Source organism: Triturus cristatus, chromosome 8 (assembly GCF_964204655.1).
Source record: "Triturus cristatus chromosome 8, aTriCri1.1, whole genome shotgun sequence".
Classification (NCBI taxonomy): domain Eukaryota; kingdom Metazoa; phylum Chordata; class Amphibia; order Caudata; family Salamandridae; genus Triturus; species Triturus cristatus.
This window is the reverse complement of record NC_140591.1, coordinates 1,071,045,748-1,071,057,993: the sequence shown is the minus strand read 5'-3', so window position 1 is coordinate 1,071,057,993 and position 12,246 is coordinate 1,071,045,748.

Here is a 12,246-nt window from a genome sequence, read left to right as displayed (position 1 = left end):
GAGCAAAACACATCAGGGGTTGTTTTTATTCCTTGCAGTTTGGCTTGGATGGTATTTTACTAATCCAAAGCTGTAATACTCTGCCTGAAGTGAAAAAAAGATTTTGTCATGTGTAAGAAATCGGGTTATTGGTTGACACGGATGGAAACCCTCCTCAACCAAAACCACAGTCACTGTCAGAGTGAGCTACAAAAGTATCCAACTCTGTGCTTAGCCCTCTGGTAGCTTGACACAAAAGCAATCAGGCTTAACATAGAGACAATGTGTAAATTATTTATGCACTTATGCAGCACATAAATAGTAATAAAGTGAAAACACAACACAAGAAAAATCTCAAACAGTTTAGAAAAATAGAGAAATCAATAGAACCAGAGTTATGAATTTCTTAGTGACATTTAGCACCTAAACCATCAAAGCACCAACTGCGGTTATCTGGTCATGCAAGACTGGGGCAAAGTCGAAAGTTAAAGCCAACCGCTGTTGAGTCTAGGTCCGATTCAAGGGGTATATTGGATCCAGTCTTGGCTTACCTTCAGACTCAAAGATTTTTTGAAGAAAAATTCAGGAAAAGGTAAAGTTATGTCGGGCAAGGCAGAAGTCTGCATCCGAGGAGTAGACTGTCATTGGGGAGCCCCCGTAAGAGGTCGCAATGAGCATTTCTACCTATTGATTTAGATAACTTTGGGGAAGTCGAACATTTTCAGTGGGACACAGCTGCAGGTTGTAGCCGACGAGGGCTCCACAAGGCCGGATACCTTAGCTGAGCGCTCCTGCTAAACTGGATTTGCTGCTGTGGAGAAGAACGTAGTAGGAATTACTGTGAAGTGAGACTCCCTGGCGCTGCACCTCATGCTTATCGGCTGGCCGGTAGGTTCTGGGCTTCTGTTGGTTCACAAAACACTATGAGAGTGGAGGACAGGGAGTGTTTAAAGAAAAAGGTAGGTCCAGTACCATTGCTCCCAAGAACTAACGTACTCACTGGTTGGTAACTGTTCCTATACAGAAGGCAATAACCTCCTTGGTTACATAGAAGAGAAAATAAAATAAACAGTGGTCTCTATATGTGGTTCCAACCTGATAAAGATTGGGAAATTTCTCCTTTAGAAATTAGTGCCATCACACACTCTTGCGAGTGTCATGCTTCATCATCGGGCGTTGCTCCTCGTGGGGGTGGCGCTGCTGTCATCCACGGGCCCCGGAGAGGGCTCTTTATCGGAGATCTTTTAGGAGATGCCGCAGTTGTGCATGTGGGTGTGTGAGCCGGTATACAACCTTTACAACGCAACTTTTACAACGCACTACACTTACAACGCATTTTTTACAACGCAACATCCACTACAACGCATTCCATTACAACGCAGGACACTACAACGCATTTTTAAAAACTACCTTTACAACGCATTCCATTACAATGCATACTACCTTTACAACGCATACCATTACAACGCATAATATTACATTAAAACCCCTACACTATCCAACACTTACCCTACTGTTGCACCCCCTGGAGTTAGAATAGTAATTTTTACCCCTATACTATCCAACACTTGCCCTACTGTTGCACCCCCTGGAGTTAGAATAGTAATGTTTACCCCTATACTATCCAACACTTGCCCTACTGTTGCACCCCCTGGAGTTAGAATAGTAATTTTTACCCCTATACTATCCAACACTTGCCCTACTGTTGCACCCCCTGGAGTTAGAATAGTAATTTTTACCCCTATACTATCCAACACTTGCCCTACTGTTGCACCCCCTGGAGTTAGAATAGTAATTTTTACCCCTATACTATCCAACACTTACCCTACTGTTGCACCCCCTGGAGTTAGAATAGTAATTTTTACCCCTATACTATCCAACACTTACCCTACTGTTGCACCCCCTGGAGTTAGAATAGTAATTTTTACCCCTATACTATCCAACACTTACCCTACTGTTGCACCCCCTGGAGTTAGAATAGTAATTTTTACCCCTATACTATCCCACACTTACCCTACTGTTGCACCCCCTGGAGTTAGAATAGTAATTTTTACCCCTATACTATCCAACACTTGCCCTACTGTTGCACCCCCTGGAGTTAGAAATAGTAATTTTCACCCCTATACTATCCAACACTTGCCCTACTGTTGCACCCCCTGGAGTTAGAATAGTAATTTTTACCCCTATACTATCCAACACTTACCCTACTGTTGCACCCCCTGGAGTAAGAATAGTAATTTTTACCCCTATACTATCCAATACTTACCTTAAATCCAATGTAATATTATGCGTTGTAATGGTATGCGTTGTAAAGGTAGTATGCGTTGTAATGGAATGCGTTGTAAAGGTAGTTTTTAAAAATGCGTTGTAGTGTCCTGCGTTGTAATGGAATGCGTTGTAGTGGATGTTGCGTTGTAAAAAATGCGTTGTAAGTGCATGCATTGTAAAAGTGTGCGTTGTAACGACATACATCCGTGTGAGCCTAAAAGTGATTAGTGCAAGTGTATTAAAATTATCCCACCGGTACCCTGAAGACAATTTTTATTCATAGGTCCAAGAGGTAAATGTAAAGGAATTATCCAGGGGAGATGAGGCCCTTCTAGTAAGAAATATGGTAGCGGTTGAGGTATTACTCTGCTGCTCTCAGTACCCATGTTTGCTCGTGAATGTGAAACCCGGTCTGCATGTTTCGCGCTGGAAAGAAGGTCCCTAATGGATCCTGGTGCGCATCGTCAGGACCGTGCAGTGTGAATATAGTGAATTAAAATAGGAGCAGGGAAAAGAACACCCTATATTCCTATGATACCTCTATTAAGGTGTAGAGTGCGTCATAGCGCTTATGGGAACATCTAATTCGTGTTCCTTTTATTACCCCTTCAAAAGAATGGAGTGCCTCCTCAGCGATTACCCGCGGTCTCGAGTGGGGTTCTGAGTTAGCCCCTTCGATCTGGCCCTATGTCTGCCCTGCCGCTGTATGGATGCCTTCTGTTGGTTCTCAAGGCAGTTTCTGATGAAACTTCTTCTAAGTTCCAAAGTTTAGGGTTAGACAGTAGCAGTACCACCAACACCACTGCCGAGAGTCCACAACCTGGGGAGACCATTTGGGGGTTGATGACTCACTACAGCAGAAGCCAGCTTCATGGTTCCAGGTGTCAGGAGCTTGTTGTTTCCCTGTAGCTCAAACACAAGGCTAGTCAACTAGGTCTTGAAGTCACTACTGATGGTCCTGTGTTCAAGGAGATGGCCCATTTCTCCTGCAAAGCGGCAAGGCAGGCCCTCGAGCAGGAGGGCAGACCTCTGGCAGCAGCAAGGAAGTCCTCTGGGGGTCAGGCAGTCCTTCTGAAGTCTTCCACATGACCAGAAGTATACTGAAGAGGTATTTTGGGGGTCCAATATTTATATCTCATGCCAGACTTAGAAGTGGGGGATTCCCTTTACTACCTTTACACCTGGATCTGGAAAGTTCTTCCTTTCCCCTGCCAAGGCTCCAAGAAATCTGGGGTGACAAAAGGCTAGTGTCAGGTTCCTTTGTGCATGCTGGAGGCAAGCCATTTGAAGTGTAAATTCGGCAGGGAACAGCTCCAGCCATCCTAGTAGAATGGCTCATCCTGCCAACACCTGATGTAATATATGAGGTCATAAGCAGTGCATTGTTGGGGCATAAGTTATAGTCAGTTCAGGTAACTATAACTAGTGAATTTCTATTATTGTGTGCGTGTAAAATCTGAGCCTAAATATAACGTCCCTGTAACCTTTGTTTTCTTAAGTGAATTTCTACATTTTTGAAAATGTGATTTCCTAACTAAACTGTAACCTCTGATAGTGGGTGTGTGAGTGGCTGTATGAGTCGGTGAGTGTGTGTTTGAATAACTATATGGGTCTGTGAGTGAGTGTATGAGTGGGTTTGTAGGTGTGTAAGTGAGTGTGTGAGTTTTGTATTGGGTCAGTGAGTGGGTGTGTGAGTGGCTGTATGGGTCTGTGAGTGGTAGTGTGAGTGACTGTATAGGTCTGTGAGTAGATATGTAAGTGGGTGTATGGGTCTGTGAGTGTGTGTGTGAGTAACTGTATGGGTCAGTGACTGGGTGTGCGAGTGGCTGTAAGGGTCTGTGAGTGGGTGTGTTAGTGTCTTAGTAAGTGTGTGAGTAGGTATGTGAGTGCCTGTGTGGGTCAGTGAGTGGGTGTGTGAGTGCCTCTGTGGGTCTGTGATTTGGGCTGTGAGTACCTGTTTGGGTCTGTGAGTAGGCCTGTGAATGGCTATGTGGGTCTGTGAATGGGTGTGTGAGTGGTACTATGACTATGAGTCTGTGATTGGGTGACAAAACGGGTCTGTCAGTGGGTGTATGAGTGGCTGTGTGAGTCTGTCAGTGGGTGGGTGAGTGCCTGTTTGTGTCTGTGAATGGGTATGTGAGTGGTTCAATGGATTTTGAGCATTTGCATACTTAGGGTATTTAAAAGGGAGAACCATGGACTCTACTCTCAGCAGGAGATGGCAAGAAAGAAACCACCTGTCACAGTCACTACAGAACAGATTGAGCTCCAATAGATGAATAATGCATTCACTCAGATGCAGCTTGTCCCGCAAATCAGTAGTGGGGTGGGGAGTGCTGTGAGCGTGGGAAGGAGGGAGAGAAATAAATTAAAATAAAATCACATACCTGTCGGCCGGCTACCGCCTCTCTTCCTGGCTTCTGCTGGAACTGGGAGAAGAATATGCTTCCCTGAGCCAATCACAAGGCTGCAATGCAGCCTTGTGATTGTGAAGCACCCAGGCTCTCCTCAGCCAATTACAACACTGCAAAGAAGCATTGTGATTGTTCTGAGCGACGTGGTTCAGCGCTCAGATGGGGAATGGAAGGCTGGGCATGTACTCCACCCAGGCTGTAATGCAGCCTGGTTGCAGAACTTGCTAAGTGCACATGAATGTTTGGCCGAACCGAAAAGGCCGTCCAAACATTCATGTGCACTTAGGATGGAGTCACCACTCCTCTCCTATCCCCTGCGCAGCCCATCCCCGCACCACAAAACTGCCCCAGCACAGAAAAAGAAAATGATAGTAACATTGCGTTATTATCATTTTATTTTTTCCTTTTTTGCCATGCAGAAAGGCAGTGGGGCGACGCTCCTCCGCCTTAGAGGAGTAGCAGCCCCTGCATTCACCTCCATTTAGGATTTCATATCACTTTTCAACATGGAATATGAAAGGAAACACACTTGCTTTGCCTTTGCGGACCCCAAGAAGTTAGGATTGTTTGTGCTTTACTGAAGTGGAGCTTCAACTGGGGCATCTGCTATGTTTATATTTGTAAGTGCTTTCCATTGAGGTTTTATTTCTGTGAAATGAGCATCAGGGCCAGAGTGGATGCTAATTTTTTCCAAGAAGAGTCAACAGTTTTGCTGAAAATGTCTACCCAACTGGAGTACTTCTACTTGTTAATTAGCAAGTGCTTCCTCGTTGGGTAAATGACTAGTGCATATTCTACACTACAGCTGCATAAAGGACTACGAGGTAATGTCTCCAGTGACCTTGTGTGCATGTAATTTGGGCAATGCAATTGCTCATGCAGCGGCTTCCTCCACTAATCTGTGATAACATGAATTCTCATCAAGAGAAGATGGCAAACCTACAAAGAGGTGAATCTCCACCAAACAGGGATACTTCCTCTTAACTACATGAAGTAAGTGTGTCACCAAAATTTGCGGGAAAATCACTCGGGAAGCAATTGGTAAGCTGTCCATCAACGTGGGAAAAGGTGGGAAGACCTTTTCATATTAGTGAGGAAAACGGGGCAGGCCAAATGATCGGAGCTTGCAGGTGATTTGGGGCATTTCTATACTCTGGGTAATTAAAAGGGAAAGCCATGCACTCTGCAATCACCAGGATATGACGAGAAAGGACCCACTCATCACAGTCACCCCAGATCAGATTTGCTCCAATAAATCAATGATGATCTCACCTGCATTAAGAATATCAAGGGGAGGGGGATCTCATCCCCCTGGGCCTGGCCAGTTCATGCTGGATGCCCTGGAGCCCACCCAGGGCACCCAGTGTATAACATTGGGGACCATGGGGGAGCCTCAATGACCCCACGGTACCTGCCACCTTCCCACATCCAGCAGGAGCCAGCATTGCTCCCACACACTGGGAGCATCTAATAATGCTGCTCCCTGCATGTGGGAGCAATACTTTTTTCTGTTTTCCTGCACAGTTGTCTTCTCCCAGCAAGCGGGAGCCATTTTCCTGCTCGCGTCTGCAGGGAGAGGACTTACAGTTTGCTCTTCCCTGGTGGGAGATATCAAAGCTCCTGCCAAGTGAAAGCAAACTGTTATTTCCCAATGGTAGGCACCTTGGGAGATAGGGAGCCGGCCCTGTGATGTGGCGGTCCCATGGGCCATTAATGGCTCCAGGAGGAGTTCCACGCTAACCCACTACTTTCAATCTGGAGGGCCATACCCTGGCTAGGGGCTGTTACCTGGGGATGAATATGGCCTGGGAGTGGGGCTGCACAGCGACCCTCCCACTTTAATTTGCATTTCTGACCCTAGGGTGGTGGTGGTCCCCAGTGGTCCTCCAAGGCAATGGGGGGGTCCACATGCCCCCCTCAAATTTATTGATAAAGCCCCGGGGAGGTTCTGGTTCCTTGGACTCTTAGGAGCTGCAGGAGGGGGGCATGTGGCCCCCTCCAATATATTCTTAAAGCCACAGGGAGCTAGTGGTCTCAGGAGCTCTTACGGGCCACATTGAGGGGGGGGTCACAGGCCCCTCCATTAAAAATAACATTTGGCTTGTCCCGAGGAGGTGGCGGTCTCCGGGGCCAAGATTGGCCATGGGGAAGGGGCCCGCGTATGTCCCCCTCCCCATATTATTTATAATAATAAACCCTGGGACCTGGGGGCTGAAATAGAAACTTGTTTTTTTTCAATTTTGCCATGAATTCACTAATCCATCACAAAATCTCTGCGAAATTGCAAAAAAATGCTTTTCTACCCTGGCAAGGTACCTGCGGGACCCCAACACCAGGGCTAGGAGGTCAGGGTATTGCTACCCTACCCCCTCCTCTTTTTTTAGCTTTTTGTTTGGGACTCGGCTGAGACCGAGTCCTAAAATGGCTGCCAATACTTCCTAGTTGAAGTGTAGGCAGCAAATCTGATCTCTTCCTTCGATCAGTAGGATTCGCGGAGGGTCCGAGTCTCTAGAGCAATAAATTTGGTTTTATTTTAATAACTCCAAAACTACTGAACTGATACACACCGAATACCAAAAAAAAGGCTCTTTATGGACCAAGAGCTACCTTTCTGCCTAATTTGGTGTAATCCCGTCCAGCTGTTCATCTGTAGTTGTGTCTAAAATCCCTATAGGAAATTGCATGGGGAAAATACATTTTGGGACCCTCCTTTTTCTTGGCCCCTGCTTTATGAATCACCCCCAAACTTTTAACACCACAGCTGAACTGAGCGTTGTGCCAATTTTGAACATTTCATGAAGATTCGTCAAGCGGCACAAACGTTATTGGCAAAGCAGAAAATGCTTTTGATATGGAAACTAGGTCCTGACTATAACTACGTACTGAAACCACCGGTAGGTTTTATATATATGGAGGTAAATCGGATTCCGAGGGGTTTGAGGATTCTCGTGGCGCCAACCTATGAAGATCCGGACCCCGCCATGCTTCAGGAATGGGCTGATAACAGCGCCCAGTAATCACGAAACATGCTGCAGATATTGATCAAATTAGCAACAACAGACAGAGACAAAATACTGGTGAGAATAAATGAGATATATAGTGAACTCGAGAAATTAAGTAAAAACGGGTCTAACAGATATTAAAAATCGTGTATTGAAGTATGAGCAAATAATTAAAGAAAGAAAAGCCAGCAAATTTCAACGTGACAGGAATGATTACCTGCACGGTAGAATCTATACCTTTTCAAGAAGATTCGAGAATATCCGTCGTCAAGAGTTATCAAAGACAAGTGGCGGCCCCTCAGGACATCGTGAACCCAGCAAATCGGAATTAAGTTCAGAAATTGAATCCGATCCTGAAGCAAGTGGCAGCAGGGATCAGTTACATAATGCACCAACACCGATTCAAGAACTCGGTTTTTTACGAGTGGAGCGTTTGATGAGTCTACGCCCAAGACCTCCAAGACAGGAGTATGCATCAAACAAAGCTCAAAGCCAGGGAACAGAAGGAGGAAAAACCGGCTGTGGGGCAAACAAAACACAAAAACCAACGTACAGACGAAACAAAAGGAGATGAATAACACAACAAGAACAGATAACACAGTAGTAAATTTAACAACCATGGCTTTGACACAAGAGGAAGAACAAATCCTTGCTCAGGGGACTATCATATTGCAAAGAAACAAACTTTGATTACACACAGACCAGAATAGACTTGTATCACTTCATCCGTAAATTAAAATTACGCAAACATTTCTTCAACACCAAAGAAAAGATTGGTGTTAGGGATCAGGGTGGCACCATGCCCCCAGGACCTGACACTCTAAGTGTAGCAGACATGACCTTCCTAAGAGACATGACGGAACTGGAAAATGAGGATACAGCCGATGTAACAACCATCGGTCAAGCAGCAATTAGCTCGGATCTAAATATATGCACAGCTGTGGTCACACCATTCCGACCTAAATCCATCTTCAACCCTCTAATACCCAGGGATAATATTGACATTTTTGCAGACAAAATGATCAAGGACCTCAAACTATTGGCAACTGAAAGCAGTAATATTTTCAATAAAACTAGGCACAAGGAACCGACAAAATATTCCAGTATAATGCAAAAGATAAAAGCACGCCCGACATTGTTGTACGATGGTCGGACAAAGGGGGCAATGTTGTACTTTGGCCTCTTGAAATGTACAACAAAGAGGCAATGACCCAACTATCGGACAAGGATTGTTACACACGAATTAGTGCTACCAATATCATCAGCATCAAAGAGAAATATCATGGATGTTTGTACGAATGGAGAAGGAATGGGTTGATAACAAGAAATGAATTGGATTTCATGAAGAATGACTACCCTGTGATACCTCAACTTTATTTGCTCCCGAAAATCCACAAGAATGCGGAATGTCCTCCGGGCAGGCCAATCATATCTGCCATTGGGAGCCTTTTTGAAAACACAAGTAAATTTATTGACTTTTTTCTCCAGCCATTCTTACAGGCCTTGCCATCATATACTAAAGACACTGGGGACTTCCTAACAAAAATCTTTGATTGCAACTAGCACGAAGATTACGCATTTGTCACACTGGGTACAAGAGACATAAGTTTTTATCAACACACGCTTATGTTATTACATATGATGGAATGGTGCCTAGAGAATAACATCTTTATGTTTGATAGATTGCTTTAAAAAAACAGACACAAGGTACAGCCATGGGTGCTTGCTTCGCCCCCAGCTATGCAAATTTGCATATGGGCTGGCGGGAAGAGCAAGTACTCATGAGGGCATTTAACACTCAGATGTCTGAAAATGTAGTTTTGTACCAACGCTACATAGATGATATTTTTATCTTATGGAAGGGCAGTGAACAAAGTGTCAATGACTTAGTGGATGCAATCAACAAAAATGACCTAAATCTAAAATTCACGGGTACCATGAATAGGAAATCTATTGTATATCTTGATTTAGAATTGTACACTATCAACAACAAAGTACATTCATGCACACATAGGAAAATAACATCAGGGAACGCCATTCTACATGCCCAAAGCTTTCATCCTGTTAAACTTATTGAAAGCATCTCTTATGCCGAGTGTCTGCGTATGAAACGGAACTGTAGTACTGCAGAGAGCTTGAAAGATTCCACAGACAACTTGTTTGAGAGACTTAGCAACAGAGGCTATAAGTCGAAAACTTTAGAAACAGCAACGCAGAAGTGCTCAGCTATTACTAGAGAAGATCTCCTATTTAAAAACAAGGATGGCAAAATAATACCAGGGTCGTCAGTAAAACAGACACCAAGACTAATTACAGGATATAACACATACCATCATAATTTACGGAAAATCCTGTACAGACACTGGCCAATAGTGCGATGTGATCCTACCATAGGCCCATCTTGCACTAAGCTCCCCCAGTTAACCTTTAGGAGAGCCAAGTCAATGAAACAAGAACTTGTGTCCAACGCTCCTGCACAGGACAAAGGCACTAGTTGGCTCAAATCCCAAAAAGGTTTCTTCAAATGCACAAAGTGGAAAGCCTGCAAATATGGAATAAATACCAGAGCAGTTTCCACTCCTCTAAGAAAAACCCCACTTGAGATTAGGGAGAATTATTCGTGCAAAACAGATTTTGCGGTATATGTGTTACGTTGTACCTGTGACAAGATGTACATGGGAAGTACCATCCATCCCGTACACATAAGGATACTACAACATCTAAGGGCCATTAGTAAGAACGACCCAACATATCCTGTGACCCGCCACATTAACAAAGTACACGGCGGCAAAGCGGAAGATCTTTCGTACTTTGTTGTTGACAGCGTAAAGAAAAACATCAGGGGTGGCAACAGGCAACTAGCACTTAGGAGACTAGACTCGAGAAATATAATCCAGTTGGATTGTAAGATTCCAAATGGTATGAACGCCGACGAAGCTTTGAGTGTACACCTTTAATCATTTAACACTAGTAGAAATCTGATGTAGAAGTCTGCCTAATCTAGATTTTTAAACCAACCCCATGAGATCTGACTCACTTTTTCTTTTTACTTTTTGTTTTTTACATTATGATTCACTCATCACATTCCCATTATTTTCATTGTGTTTTATTTGTAATAATTGAGAGTTCCTTATGTAGTAATAATTGCTTAGGTTTGCCACCATCACTAATTTAACTAAATCAAGTATGGGTAGGATTCGATGCCAGCGATTTATTAAAAAGCCCACTTGGGCTTCATGCAGATATGTTTTACATTGTTTAAACATTGTTTGTATATTGCTTATATATTGCATTGTAACTTACAGATATTACAGTAAGACGATAATTATTTTATTTTTGCATGAGCAAATAGAATGTCGAAATTATCATACAATCCATACTAGGTCAATTGTGATACAGGTGGCCAATGCTTCACTTATTAAGGTAACACGAGTCGGAAGAAACATATTTTTCTGGTAGTATTTTTTTCATGTTGATCATCGTTTCACTGGTTGCTAAGCAACCCTTTGGTTTGTGTCACATGTATGGTAAATGCATAAATTAACCTACTAGAGTGAGGTCAGACACAGTGAGCAAGGCGGACTCGTCCGCCGAAACGCATCTGGGCCACATTGTTGGAATAAATAATTTTCTTTGAACAGCATCCCACGGAGTCAGTGCCTGTTTCTGCATGCGAGAGACTAGGATTGGAAGAAATATATATATATATATATATATATATATATATATTAATAACTTTTCACCAGTTTGACAAATGTGCATAAAACTTTGCAGACCAACTGCCACCGTTATATTTTGGAATGACAGAACTTTTCACGGTGTTTGGTCAACGGGGTGCAAATAAAAGGGGGATCCCAAAATGGGGTTGAAATCCAATGCATTTTCCATAGACTTTTGTATTTCTAGTAGCCCGAAAACCACCAGCTTGATTTTTATGAAATATGGCAGTATTACATACTAGGGGGTGCAGATGATTCTATGGGGGTAGTGCAGGTAAGTAGAGTAAGTATTTTTTAAGTTATAAGGTTTTCAACTTAGTGATATCTTGTAGCACACTACTACTAAAAGTAGCAAGGAAGCCTAAAAAATAAACTAAACTGCATATGTAAAGTTTCAGATTTACTACATGAACAACTGAAAGACCCATTTATGGTCACATTCTAATCGAAACCTATAAACAAATACATAATGAATACAATATATCTTAATCTACATATGTTTTCTTTGCATGGTCTATGGCTCACACAATAATACTGGCCCAATAAGCAAACCAAAACCCATCTTTCTTATGCACCACAGTGCAACAAAATAAATAATTAACCTAGCAGTGAGCCACACAAACTACTATATGGAGGATATGATAGTTGGCCACTAGGAAAAAATATGAAACTCAATTGTTATACCAATAACAATGATTGTCTTTCATTCACTTTGGCCTCCATATGTAGCACAATCCTACTAAAAGTAGCAAGGAAGACCAAAGAATAAACTAGACTGCATATGTAAAGTTTCAGATTTACTACATGAACAACTGAAAGACCCATTTATGGTCACACCCTGATAGACACCAAATACATAACAAA